This window comes from Solenopsis invicta, chromosome 14 (genome assembly GCF_016802725.1).
Source record: "Solenopsis invicta isolate M01_SB chromosome 14, UNIL_Sinv_3.0, whole genome shotgun sequence".
NCBI lineage: Eukaryota > Metazoa > Arthropoda > Insecta > Hymenoptera > Formicidae > Solenopsis > Solenopsis invicta.
Window position 1 is genome coordinate 11,508,783 of NC_052677.1, and position 13,559 is coordinate 11,522,341.

At 44.5% G+C, this 13,559-nt stretch overlaps 1 protein-coding gene across 2 annotated transcripts in view; it reads left to right on the top strand.

The window, feature by feature from the left end:
- Window positions 1-13,559, top strand: part of LOC105199248 (cerebellar degeneration-related protein 2-like) — a 46,972-nt gene that overhangs the window by 25,293 nt on the left and 8,120 nt on the right. The window lies entirely within an intron of this gene.

Genomic DNA, 13,559 nt, shown 5'->3' on the forward strand with positions numbered 1-13,559 from the left:
TATATAATGGGGGATCTTCCGTGGCGTCTATATTTAGACTTTCCAATGGTCTAAAGGTTAAAGGAGAGCTTATTGTTGCGCTCTCACGCATTTTTGCCGTTTATATCGTTTCTATTAAGATCCGTCATTAAAAACAGATCGAAATCTAGTGTAATAGATCGCTCTAATAAAAGCTCTCTTTTACTTCGGGTGCGCATGCCGGTTCGATTAATCGGAGCGTTTAGAGAGGAACACGCACGACTCTACCTCGCGCAAAGGCATCACGTTTCTGACCCAGCGGGTCGGCCATCTAAAAACACGACGCGGACGCAGAATCGTTCAGCTCGTGTAACACTTCGGGTCCGAACTAACGTAAGTAGCGGCTCCCGCGCGGCTTATTACACTCGTCTCAGTGAGAAAACGTACATATACTCCGCGATCGTCTAATCCAGGCGACGAGACACACACCACCGCGGGCTCGGCGGTGTCGGCGCGAGGGAAGGGACGGCGAGAGGAAGCGAAGGAGAGCCGCTGGATTTTAATCCGGCGACGACCGCCGCGCCGACACGAATCCGATCGGACGTCGACTCCTCGCTCGCCGAGCGCGATTATATGCCCGGTAACGGTACAAGGTGCAGCGCGCACCTCGCGTTGACCGAGCGCGCGGGGCCCTCGCGAGAGATGCCTATCCTCGCGTAGAGAGATGCATAGCCGGCGAATCCCCGTGACCTGGAACGGAAAGGCACCACGGCGCCGCGCGCCGCGAGTTCCCGCCTGGAACCGTGGAGGAAACCCCGCGTCCGTAAGATCCCGCATAACACGCTCGTTATAAGATCCGCCGATCGATCGTCCGTTGATGGATCGATCGAGCGATCGAGCGAACGAACGAAAACATTCTTCTAAGCCGTAACAAAGATCCTCGTCCCGCCTCGTCCGTGGAGTAACGTAACCGTTACACTCGTTGATGAAATTATTTAACGTCTTCTTGATAACACGCGCGCGCGCGCGAGAGAGAGAGAGAGAGAGAGAGAGAGAGAGAGAGAGAGAGAGGAGGCGAGGTCAGAAGTACCTACCTGCGCGGAGAGACACAGACCGTAAAGATAGAAAGTCGAGTGCAGGTGCGCGACGAGAATAGCGCCACACGTTGATCGGCACGTACAAAACTGACAATATCCCGCGTAATTATTCGTCTCTTAAGCCGACAAGGGTGATAAGCTGCGCAGCCAGATATCGCCCGTCCGCTAACAATCTCTCGCGCGCTAGAATTATTGCGGCGATAATCCCAGCGTCGTACGTGCATGTACACACAATTGCACGTATTGCGTTACGGCCGGCGGCGGCAGCGGCGGCTCGCAAAGTTCCGTAATCACCGCCGTCGATCTGTCTCTCCCACGAGAATAAATAAATTCCTCTCCTTATCGTCGCGAAGAACGACGGCCTCGTTAGAGAACATCCATCTCTCTTTCTCTCTCTCTCTCTTCCTTCCCGCGTGTCGAATCCCGCGGCGATCGCCGGACCGATCGCGGCCTGTGTCTGACCCAGATGCACCAACACCGGCCGTGCGGTCTCTCGTCTCTCGTCTCTCGTCTCTCGTTGACCGTGCGCACCTCCTCGCGACCCGCGGGCGACGACGCGTTCATTATTCATCGCGCGGAATCCTCCCGCGGAAGGCGCACGGCGGCTATTCATCGCGGGGTTCCTCCGAGCGGATCGGTTCCCTCGTTTATTTTACTATTTATATACACCGGCCGTGCCTCGTTAAACCCGCGCGGCGGCGTGGGCGGGCACTTTTTCCTCGCGGCGAGCGCCGCGGCACTCATCGAACGGGTTAATACTCGGTTCACTGGGTGAGCGTACGGTATGCGGCATGCGCCCTGTTGCATTCCCGCGGCGCGTTACTTCGCACGTACTGTTTCGCGTACCTATTCCAGTTCCTGGGCGTGTACGTATCGCCCGGCCCCCCCGTCGTGCCGGGAGCGAAGGAAACGGAAGATTTTGCACGCGCTGTGGTGTATACGGTAAACCCTCTCGTCTGCGCGCGATCGAGAATAGGCGCGGAATCCGCCTCTCTTTCGGACGGGGCAATACCGCGACGCGACACGGTATGCATGGTCGTTTCCACGTGCCGTCACGCGAGACCGTCATATACACCTCGCCACCTGCGCCGACCGTGCGTTACGTCAGCGCGAAAAGGCCGAATGTGTAACGAATTATAAAAATCTCGTAACGCGCGCGAAGGTCACGCTCGGGCTACCGCGCGAGATCGTTGCGCGAACGAAAGAACGATTATGCACGCGCACGCGTAATTCTGGACACTGAAAAGAGTTGGTAATTAAGTCTGCGCTAATAAAAAGAGAGTTTGACTAATACGCAGAAAACAAATAAAATGCTAATTTAACACTTTTGTACGTCTTGGAAAGTCCACTCTAAATTTTAAGCTAATATAACTCGAAAGTTAAGTTAAAATAACTCTTGCTTTAAGTTATTTTAACTTAAAATTTAAAGTGAACTTTCTGGGACATTTTATTTTTTTTACTGGTACTATGGTTACACTGAGAAAAAATATTTAAACATTTATTTTGGATATAAATTTTCATCACTCCAGTCTTTGTTTAAATACGACGAAATAAAATTTGACTTCCGGCAAATAAACCAATTAATACAGATATAAAATATATTTTATAGAAATGTATACTTTGTCAGCACAATCAAAGCTTTTTATAATATAAATCAATAAATTCGAAGAAAAAAATGGAATAAAAACGTCACAAATATCATTTGTTTGCTAATATTTTAACTTTTTTCTCAATGTACAATATCAAATATTGAGTTTTATAATAATAATACCTATTAAATATATTATTTTAATATAAAAAATAGTTTTACTTTCCTAAATATTTAGGAAATTAAATTATTAAATTTGGTTATACTTACTAAATATTTAGAATGTAGGCTGAAAAAAGGATTTGATAATAATAATGTAGCCTAAATGACAATTAATTACTAAGTTTCGATGAAATAATTTCAGTTAAATATTCCGTAATTAATGATCCAATATTTACTAACCATTTGGCAACCATTTGATAACAGATCAGTTACATAGTTCTATGTTTATTTACTATTAATATATTTACTAAATGTTGTTGAATATTTGGTTTAATCCAATATTAATCAATATTAATCAAACATTTAATTGAAATTATTTTACGAAAGCTTGATTACAATTATCTATTACCAAACTCTTCCGTCTGCCTTTTATTATTCTTTTTCCATTACACTTCTACTTCCGCAGCTGGCAAAGAGACAGATCGATCGCTCCACGTGTCTCACGTCTCCAACATCGGTTCAATTATCCAGATTACGTGGTCGCCTTGGCTCGGCATTACGCCGAGAATGTCTTGACGCCTTGCGCGAAAAAATAGAGAGAGAGAGAGAGAGAGAAAAATTCAGGCTGATGTGAGTGCACGGAATGGTAACGCTTTCTCGCCTCCTCGTGCGTGGAAAACCAAAGTAATTTTCGCGAGAGCAATTTACATTTCCGGACGGTATTTAATGCCGCGCCGCGGTTTCTCGACTCTTTCACGCACGATATCGCCGTAAAATCAAAAGCGGCAATTATTTAACTTATCCTTTTTTCGTCTCGTCGATCGCGACGCAGATCCGATCGGTCCCCGATTCTGAAATACAATTCGATCGCGGGGACATCGCCGTTTTGCACCGCGAGTGCACGCGTGAAGTATGTAAAAAAAGGTGAGAGAAAGAAGTGTCGGTGGCCCCGTTGCAGCGCCGGCGCGCTGTTTTATTTTTTTTCCTTTTTGTAATTTACGTTTCCGTAATTTGCCCCGGCTGGCATTGTTTCTCACCCGTTTCTCTCGTTACCGACGACGCGTGTGCATCTTCGCACGCAACGCGGTCACTCGTACGATTTTTGTCGTGCGCCACGCACAACGCGGCGAGTCTCTTTTGCTCTCTCGACTCGGTTCGGATACCACCGTGTCACGCACAATGAATACGGTGATGGTACTCGGACGCAGATTGTTACGGTTGTTTTTGTCAGAATATCTAATTGTTGGTAAGCACCTCTCGGGGATGTGTTTAGATTTTATCCCGGAACGGAAACAAGGTAGCACCAGTGCGTCTACCGAACATCTCTTATGTGTTAAAACGGCCGATGATTCTCACAATCAGCCGAGGCTATTTGTTTTGAGGGAAGGTACTTTTCCGTAATCGCAATTATTTTTTTTTTCTCGACAAGCAAGCGTGTCCGTTGCGAGAGGTAACGGGCGAATGAATAAAAAAAAAAACTGTGATATGAATTAAAACGTAGTTTGATTCATATTGAATTAAACATCGAATCCACAGGTTGTTATTAAGATAAACGGTTCATTCAATTTAATTTTATTCATTCAACCATGTTATTGTCTTTACTTTTGATATTTTTGTTTCATTAATATTGTTGAATTTTCAATTAGACTGATGCTGTCGATTCCGTATATGATTAAAAATCGCACAAGTTAAAAACACCACGACTGCGTAACGATTACGAGGGTCGTGAGAACGATTTACAAGAAAATACTTAGTGTTAATTAAATATTTAGTTAATATAACCAAAAATATTTAGTAAAGGTATTACCAAATAATTTCACGGAAAAAATGACTTTATTGTAATATTTCAAAATTTATGTAGCTAAATACAAATCAGAAAATTTTGATTTGTATTTAGCTAAATTTTAGCTAGGTAATACTTTTACTAAATATTAAAAAAAATAAAATTGATATTAGGTATTTAAACTGGTTGCTAGAACGTCAAAATTGTTTGCAGTAGCGTCATCATACTTGAATGTCTTACGTAATAATTTTGATAGTCCAACATAAAATTATTTAATTATTATGCAAGACATTCAAGTATGATGACTGCAATTTTGACATTCTAGCAACCAGAAATACCCAATATAAATTTTGTAATGGTTGAACACGATTATTGTCAGATCTCTAAGCAAAGTTATTCTTTCCGTGTTGATGAAAAATAATTGTTCACGCGCGATTCGTGGGATTGCAAAGAATGGAGCTACCGATTCGAGGGGCTCTAAAATCCTCGTTTTGTACATGTGTGTCGGCGTAAACTGGCGTCGTCCCACGCAGATCTGCGCGAATTTTTGTGAAAGTAAAAGACCGGAGCGAGGAATTCAGCCGGCACACGCGCGTGTGGTGCCGGTAAATCACGTTTGGCACACTGACTCGATTTTATGTTTAGCATCGCTGCGAACGACCGATCTCCTCGCGGCTGGGACGACAACGACGTTACGTTCGCGTGTTGCGTCGTCGACCGCGGGGACCGCGCGCGTAGAGATCGCGGCGAGAAAAATATGGCAGTGGCAAATAATCACGGTTCGTTATACGCGCGGCATTATTCCTCGCAATCGCTGTATGCGCCGTGGGAAGGTGTCGGTCGTGCGAAGAGGATGTGCGCCGCGCTAACGAGTCTCTTTTCTCCTTGTTGCGAGACATTTCGTCGACCTCCAACCATAACGAAGTGCCAAATTACGCGAGGCATTCTCGCGCCCTGGCTCCGCCTATTATATCCCGTCTTTCCCTCCTAAAAGAGAGTCCGCAATTAAATCCCGTCCCGGCGCGTGGAAAATGGCGCGAACGAGTTTTCTAAGAGTTTCCGCTAATATCTCATCGCGCATGTTTTAAATATTGTATGATAATCTCGTTTACAAACTGTGCGCCTGAGCAGAAGCGGGGGTATCCGCTCCTACGACGTTAACCAGCGGATTAATTACCACGCGCGCTCAAATAATAATACCTCCGACGTGGAAATCGAATTAGCATATCGCGAAGATAGTAATCGCATCTCGCTATAATCCAGCGATTATGTTCTATGAAGACTGAACGTCTAATATCCTGCATCCCGTAACGTTGCCCGCGGGGCGTCCCGTAACGTTGACCTTCTTTCTCATCCTTTTCGCGCACTCGGCGAATACCTACTATGTTATGACTTTCCGATAGCTGCAGGTTGCGCGGCACGATATATCGATGCGCACCTTATCGCACGATCTAAGATCGATCGATCCAAGATGCACGAAGGCACTCCGCAAGGCTGTTCCAGAATCGGTTCTCAGGCTCGCGTTTGCACGGAAATCGCACTGAAAAGAATGCTGATTTGCTGAGGGAGGTAGATTTCCTAGGTGCCGCAGCAAAAATTTAGCGCAAATTTTCTGTAAAATTTCGTTTGTCACATATAGAGTTGATCACAGCAACAATTAGCAATAACTTTTAGAAAAGTGAAATCTCATTGCACAGAAAAAAATTATTACGAGGAAAAGAATTTTCTTTATGTAAGTAAATTATGTCTGTTTAAGATTACAAATTCTTCCGAGACTTTGTATTCTTGCTTACATATGAAACAATGAATTATTGATTTAATTTTAATTTTTTCCCCATGTATCTCTGCCTCAGTTAATTCTTCACTGTCAAAAAATTGCGGCTGCACTTGCGAGACCATAGCAATTTTTTTTTTTTTAGTACGGGAAATCGTACGAATTCATCCGATTTCGAGCGTTTGGACTTCGGGAAGTGCGAATTTTTCTCAGAGGGAATTTACTTCGCGGAACGACATCAATATTCTCCTCCTCCTTTTCCTCCGCACATATGCATAATTTCCTTCCTTCCTGCGCCACGAAGCGCAGTTTACGATTCACTTCTCGCAGGATGCGCGCATCGGCACGCGCACGTCCTTCCGCGCGGGTCCAGTCCCCTTTCCTCGCCAAAGTTGAAAATCTCATTTCGCACGCCGAATGGAAATCATCGGCGATTCTCACGGCGGCGGCGGCGGCGACGGCAACGTCTCGGCGTGCCCAGATATGCGTAGATATCACTTCCGCTCGAGTTCCCCGGGAGTCCGCGACGCGACGGGACGATGGAAAAAGACGATGTGAAATTGCCGTGAAAATCCGGGCAAAAACCACGCGACAGTTCCGTTCGCTTTCCTCGCGATCTCGTCCCGCTTATCGCGAGACCACTTTTTCTCAATCGAGCCACGAAGGCGAAACAGACGGGACGACCGGCTTGTGCATGGGATGGCCTTGAGCGGATCTGGGATCTATTCGACGCGTTTAGATCGGAGGGTATCGAACATCCGCTTAGCTCCTCTCGTTGCTTCTGTCGACGCCGTTAATTCTCTCGTAATAAGATTAGCGTCGTAGGAAAGTAAAACTCGCCGCGCGCGTACGGCCTCGAGACGGCATCGAGACGAGATCGATTGTTTAACGGCTGACAGAGATACGCGCAACAATAGCGGTTACGTCTTAATGGAACGAATGCGGGGTAATGACTGATAATTATGTGTGAAATAGCCAAGGCCGGTCGTTCTTTCGACGATCGAAAGTGTCGAGATACTTTCACTCGGCTTCCGCTGGTAATATTGTCGAAAGAGCACGTCCGGCGCACCTTCCACTTTTTTGCCGAGGTGGAAAAAAAATCTCGAATGAACTTTCGGCGCTGCGTGTACGGTCGAACGGTCTGCGCCATTGACGGGATGAATTGTTCCGTCGGTATCAGATAACGTGGAAAGAAATTGCAAGCTTTTTTAGAAATTTGCGCTCTCGCGTTGCCCGTAGACGTGCCGGTAAAAGGCCGAGAGACGTCGAGTATATCTCGTGGCCGTCGAGGCTCAATGTCTCGGGGGCTGAAACCCAAGTCAGAGAGCTGGAAAGTGTGCGGTTAGACACGACGAGGCGAAGACGGATACTGCACTCTCGCCCGCGTTGAATTTCTTTCACCGAGCAAATCTCGTAGTTTCTGTTTTGTGTAACAGAATTGCGTGTGCGGCACCGATATTTCATGTTTGTACGCTCGACAGCTCGCGCCGGCTCCCCGGAATTAATCCTTTTACATGAAAAGTATCGTAAAAATGTATACGTTTTGCTAATAAATGTGAATATCCGCTCGGGAACTGTAATAATGTGTAATTATAAATTATTCGGTTATTATTACACCGGTAGTCGTTACCATGCACCGTGTCGGGCCGGTCAATAGCGGTCGGGAACTTCGTCAGACGCGAAGGGCCGTTGACTTCGGCGAATACGCTTCAAGACTACCCAGCAATAAAAATGCCGCTAGGAATATATGAATACCTGACGAGACGAAAGAGAAAGAGAGAGAGAGAGAGAGAGAAAGAGTAGGAGAAGAAGGAATATTTGAGTGCAAAAAGCTTCTGAATCATCTTACGTTCAATAGTAGAGTGACACTAACGTTTCAAACGTATGTGCCTCTCATTTATCTCGTCAATACAACGCGGTGACGCACAATTTAGAACCTCGAGCGATTTATTCGCTGCACCCGAGAAATATTTTCACCCGCAAAAGATATCGCAAAATGCATTTGATCGAAATGCAACCTTTTCGCGCCTGACTACTTTTTATAGAAATAATTGGAATTTCATCCACGTCTCGTTAAAGGTTTTTACGGTCGCTGATTATAAAACTGTAGTCAAACAAAATTAAAAATGACCGATTACAATAAATTTCATTTAAGGATGTATACGGTCCCTGCAAAGTAAATAAAATTTGAAAGTGTGTTAATATTAACACTTGAAATAAACTATATACATATGAAAGTTGTGTGAATAAGATCATATTTTTATAATTTATTTACTCTATTTGTTATTAAAAATTAAATAGTTTTTTACAACATTAAAAAAATCTCTATTTTTTTTGTGCAAATACTGTAAGTATTCAAGACAATTTACACAAAATTTTATTGTGATTGTCTGTTTAGTTATTTTGTAAGTAAATAAATAAATTTTGTTTATTTTATAGAACACATTAATCTCTGCGTCGCAATGAAACTTTACACATTTAAAGTATTTAAATAAAAAAAAATTTAGATTTTTTTCATTATTTCATTATGAATTATATTTTCATTAGTGCACATGTTTACTTCTTATTGAAACAACTTTTTATTCGGATAGTCACGAAATATTTTCTACTACTTTCAAATGCAATATAAAACAATATCTAATTTTTTAAATTATGAATTTTAAGAAATGTCCTATACATCCTCAGATTTCGTGTACTTTAGCATTTTGTGAAGTTTTGTAGAACTGAGACGTACATATCTCACGAGGCACGAAAGGGTTAAAGAGTCGTCACAGTTCGTGCGGTTCTGAAAATCTGCGGAAGGTTTACAATCTCCTTCCCCACCTCCTGCACGTTTCCGCTCGAAATTCCACGTGTGTACATACTTTCGTGTACTTCCATTCAGCGCGCTTTCGCGACGGCGGCAGCGGCGGCCACGACGACGACGACGACGACGACGACGTTGAACCTCGCGCACCTCGCTCGAATGTTTTACGCTTGGGCCGAAACAATGATGGGAACACGGCCCACACGAAACGCTTTAACGCCGCGAGCGTGCGCCGGGCTCCAGTTACCGGTTCGGCGAAAAGGAGACGCGGAGAGACCGCGGCGAGAGCGAGCGGACGCATGTGCATGAATGGCATTGTGCTACCACGATTCAACTGGGACAGATACTCGAATCTCCTGTGTGTCATGCTCTCGCCTTCTCTCCACCCACGTGTATGCACGCTCCGTACCTTTACCGCCGCGTCGACTCGCGCTTTAATTATCGCATTAGCGATATTATCGCCCCCGGGGGAACGCGAAAGTTAGAGAAAAGCTCCGCGCAACTGTCGATCGCCGCGACGACGACGACGACGACGACGACGTGATCGAAGTCTGACCTCCTCTTAGCGATAATTGAATTCTGTCGACTACTTATCGTTTCCCGAGAGAGTATTACCAACGATTTGTCGCTCTCAATTTCCCACAGTCGCTGTGGTTTTGTTTCGCGCTGTTACATACAGGTATACGCGATCGCAGGGCGTGGTGTGCGCGGCGGCGCGGCTAATGAACCGGTATCGAGACACGTAGGCGGAAGAGTTTGTCTAACGAAGCGAACGCGCGGCGAAACCAAAAGTCGGAAACGAAGTTGGTTCCGAGCCGGCTCGGGCGAAAGAACTCGCGAGCCGCGGGCTGGACGTGTGCGGGAATGCCGATCGCCGTGATATTTCGAGATATGACCCGGCGACCTCGGGATAGAATCTAAATCTCCCTCGTCGAGCGCACTTTCTCCCGAGAATGTTCCGGGCGAAACGTTATTAATCTCTTCATCGGGACTGACACGGGCCGGCCGGGAAAGGGTAAAATGCAAAAAAAGGGGGCGGGAGAGGGAGGGGACACTCATTGTTGCGGGATTTGAGCGGTGCGCAGGTGCATCGGCTTGACCTTTCGAGCGCATGAGGAAAGTGCAGAACCCCCCGCCGAAACGTTGCTCGCCAACTTATCCGCCGCTGTCGGACGCGTTACCTCGCGCGGAACGAGTATTTTCGCGGTATATGTCGCCGAACGCTCTAATTTGGCTGTCGCCGCGGAACGTGTCGTTCCTCTTTCACCCCCTCTTCAACACACCGCGCGAACGCATACATGATTTATCCGCGGAAACTCGCGCCGGCGCGACGTCGAAAAGAAAGCAGGGGAAAAAAATTCTAAATACTGTTGCGCAATCTCTCTCTCTCTCTCTCTCTCTCTCTCGGACCGGTATAAAAGTACAAGTACTTTCACCAACGGGAGCGGGCGTAACGAGTCGTTATCGCAGGGCTTTCCAGCGGTCCGTGTTCACGAAGAGGACCCCGCGACGCGACGGTGGCATCGGCGACCGACGTCTATTCTAACTCGCGCTGTCGGCTCCGCTTACATCCGTGTGCGGTCACGTCGGCTAATGAAGCTCTCGCGAGCGTAATGGCGAGGACGATGAGCTTGTTAATTCGCTTCTGCCGTGACCTCGCGAACCCCCGCGATTCGCGCGACGAGACGACCGTTTCCGCGTGTCGTGCGCATTTACTATACGCGCGAGGGACGAGGCGAATCATCATCGATTTCTCGTGTACCACTTTTCCCGCACGCACGTGTGCATATGTGTGCATGCATACACGGGTGCTGCATTATGCGTTTCCTTCGCCGCGCCGGCAAGGATCATCAGCATACGCGAGAATACGGCTTTGTTGCTAATAGCGAAGGCTTAAAGGGTCAGCGGAACACACGTCGGAAATTTATCATCGCTTACTACTTCGCGGATACACCTCGTTATATCGCTCGCGCGATTCCCGCGTCGTAACGGTTGGTTTACCACTGACCGTGTCATTAAGCCGACGTAACGGCGAAACGTCAAAAGCGAAAGAATAGGAATTTCCTCCTTCGGTTTCGGCCTGCCGATCGCGATACTCGGGGCGGTAATGTGCGCCTCCCGCGATTGTGCGAGTAACGGGGGCACTGGGCCGATGTTTTCGGGAGGTCGTCGCAGCGCGCCAGGTCCAATCTGATTGCGGCTTTCGTTAGAAACAATAGAGCCCGCCGATTCGCTCCAAAGCAGTCAGATAAGATATGAAATGTTGTATAAATGATTTACGAACTGCGGTTTTAACGCTGCGGGATTCGCCGCTCTGCACGAACGTCCGTGAAACGTACGAACCGGGGCACGTAATGGAATTTTTCGCAGAATGGAATCCCGATCGAAATTATTCAATTGTTTCCTAGATTTCTATTATGTGTTTTTTTATAGCGAAATATTTTTAATCGAAACCCATTTCAAACAGATGTTATCCTCATCCAGAGAAAAGTTATGTTTAAATTAAAGAAATCGTTTCTTTAATTTTTTTTTTTTTTAAGTTGAAGTGAACATAAAAATTGATTTGATTTCAAGAAATAATGTTATTAGCGTAAAGTAAATAAATTATTTGTTTAATTTTTTAATTCAAAAAGCACTGACAAGAATTGCAAGAAATAATTTAGTTGTTCTGATTTAAAAGATATATTTCTTTCGTTTAGAAAAAGATGTGCGTTGCACAATCAAACCATTTCTTTTCTTCAAATCAAAGAAACTTTTCTTAACCGCGATGCACAAACTTTTCGATTCGAACAAATATTTTTTCAATCAAAGAAATTTGTGCATTGCGGTAAAAGAAGTTTCTTTGATGTGAAGAAATTTTTTGATTGGTCCTTTTGTTAGAATCGAAGAAACTTTTCTATGGGTGCTCGTTCCTTAAACTCTTCGTTACAGTTTCTGCAATTCTTTTAAGAGAGGAATCTAGTGTAAGAATTTTATAAATAAGTGATTACATGAATATTTTTAAAGAAAACTATCGATGATATCCGAGTAAACTTTTTAGGGATCTAAAGAGGTATTTTCTTAGAAATCGATCCTTCATGACTGAAGATCGTGGTTTCCATTTGATGCATGCTCATGCATGCTCCACAGTGATTATCTTGGCAAAGATACTCTCTCGGTTATTTGCCACTGCCTTTCGAGAAGTGGTTGGATCAATTAAAAATCTGATATTGTTTTGGGTAGATTTGAATCTGCACAGAAAAAAATTTAGTCAAAACTATCAAATCAACAATTCATTGTTTCATATATAAGAAAGAATATAAAATCTTAGAAGAATTTATAACAGACATAATTAAACAGACATAATTTGCTTCATGTAAGCAAATTATGTCTAAGATTATAAATTCTTTTAAGAAGATTTTATATTCTTGCTTATATGAAACAATGAATTGTTGACTTGATATTAATTCTTTTAATTCGTTCTGGACTCTCGAGATTTAAATACTAATGATTGGAAACCAGGCCAATGAGAGTCAGCGCGGATCAAAGTGCGCAGTGACATTAATTTTTTTTCCTGTCTGGATCTTTGGCACAAAAAGCAGACGCGCAACTCTTATTCCACGATCGCCGCGACAACACATAATATCGTACAAATATATTTTAAACTATTCATGATAGCATAGGAATATGCGTACGATAAGATACTGTAAAAATATTCATACAATATTATGATATATTATACGATATCGTGTATTGTTAGAACTGTTATTTCATTTCTACGAATTCGACTTGAAAATTGTAAAAGCACATTTTTGAAATGTTGTACTTTTGCTTTATGCAAAGAAATCGATTTTTTTGACCTATTACGCTAGATTTCCCTCTTAACAACTTTTTGTATAGAATGAGCTCAGAGAATGCTTTTGTATCACACGCTATAAACACATGTAGGAACGTTTATAATCATTCCTCGATACACGTAACGTTCACCGTGGGACACAGTGAACGTGTCAAACGACGTCGGATAAAGCTTTTACATGGCGTGCGTCGCCGATCGCTGCATTCGCCATTATATCCAAGTGGATCAAGGTTTTGTCGACTATTAACGTAACGTAACTAAACGTTGATAGGCAGGAACAACGCAGTTTAATCACTATTATTCAACCGGTAGCTCCGGATTAATTAATATTACAACTTCGAAACAATGGAATGACCACGATGGACAGTCTTAACAGGAAAACTCGCGCGTCATCCTTCGGGCTGCTTATTAACGAGGCGGAAATTGTGATTATACAGGAACGCTCTGAGCGAGCTTAACTGCGATCCAGCTAAATCTTTAAACGGGCGATAAGCAAGATTTTCGTTATTCATCACCCGTCAGGTCACCCTGTCTCGTCAACCTACAGCCCCCATTT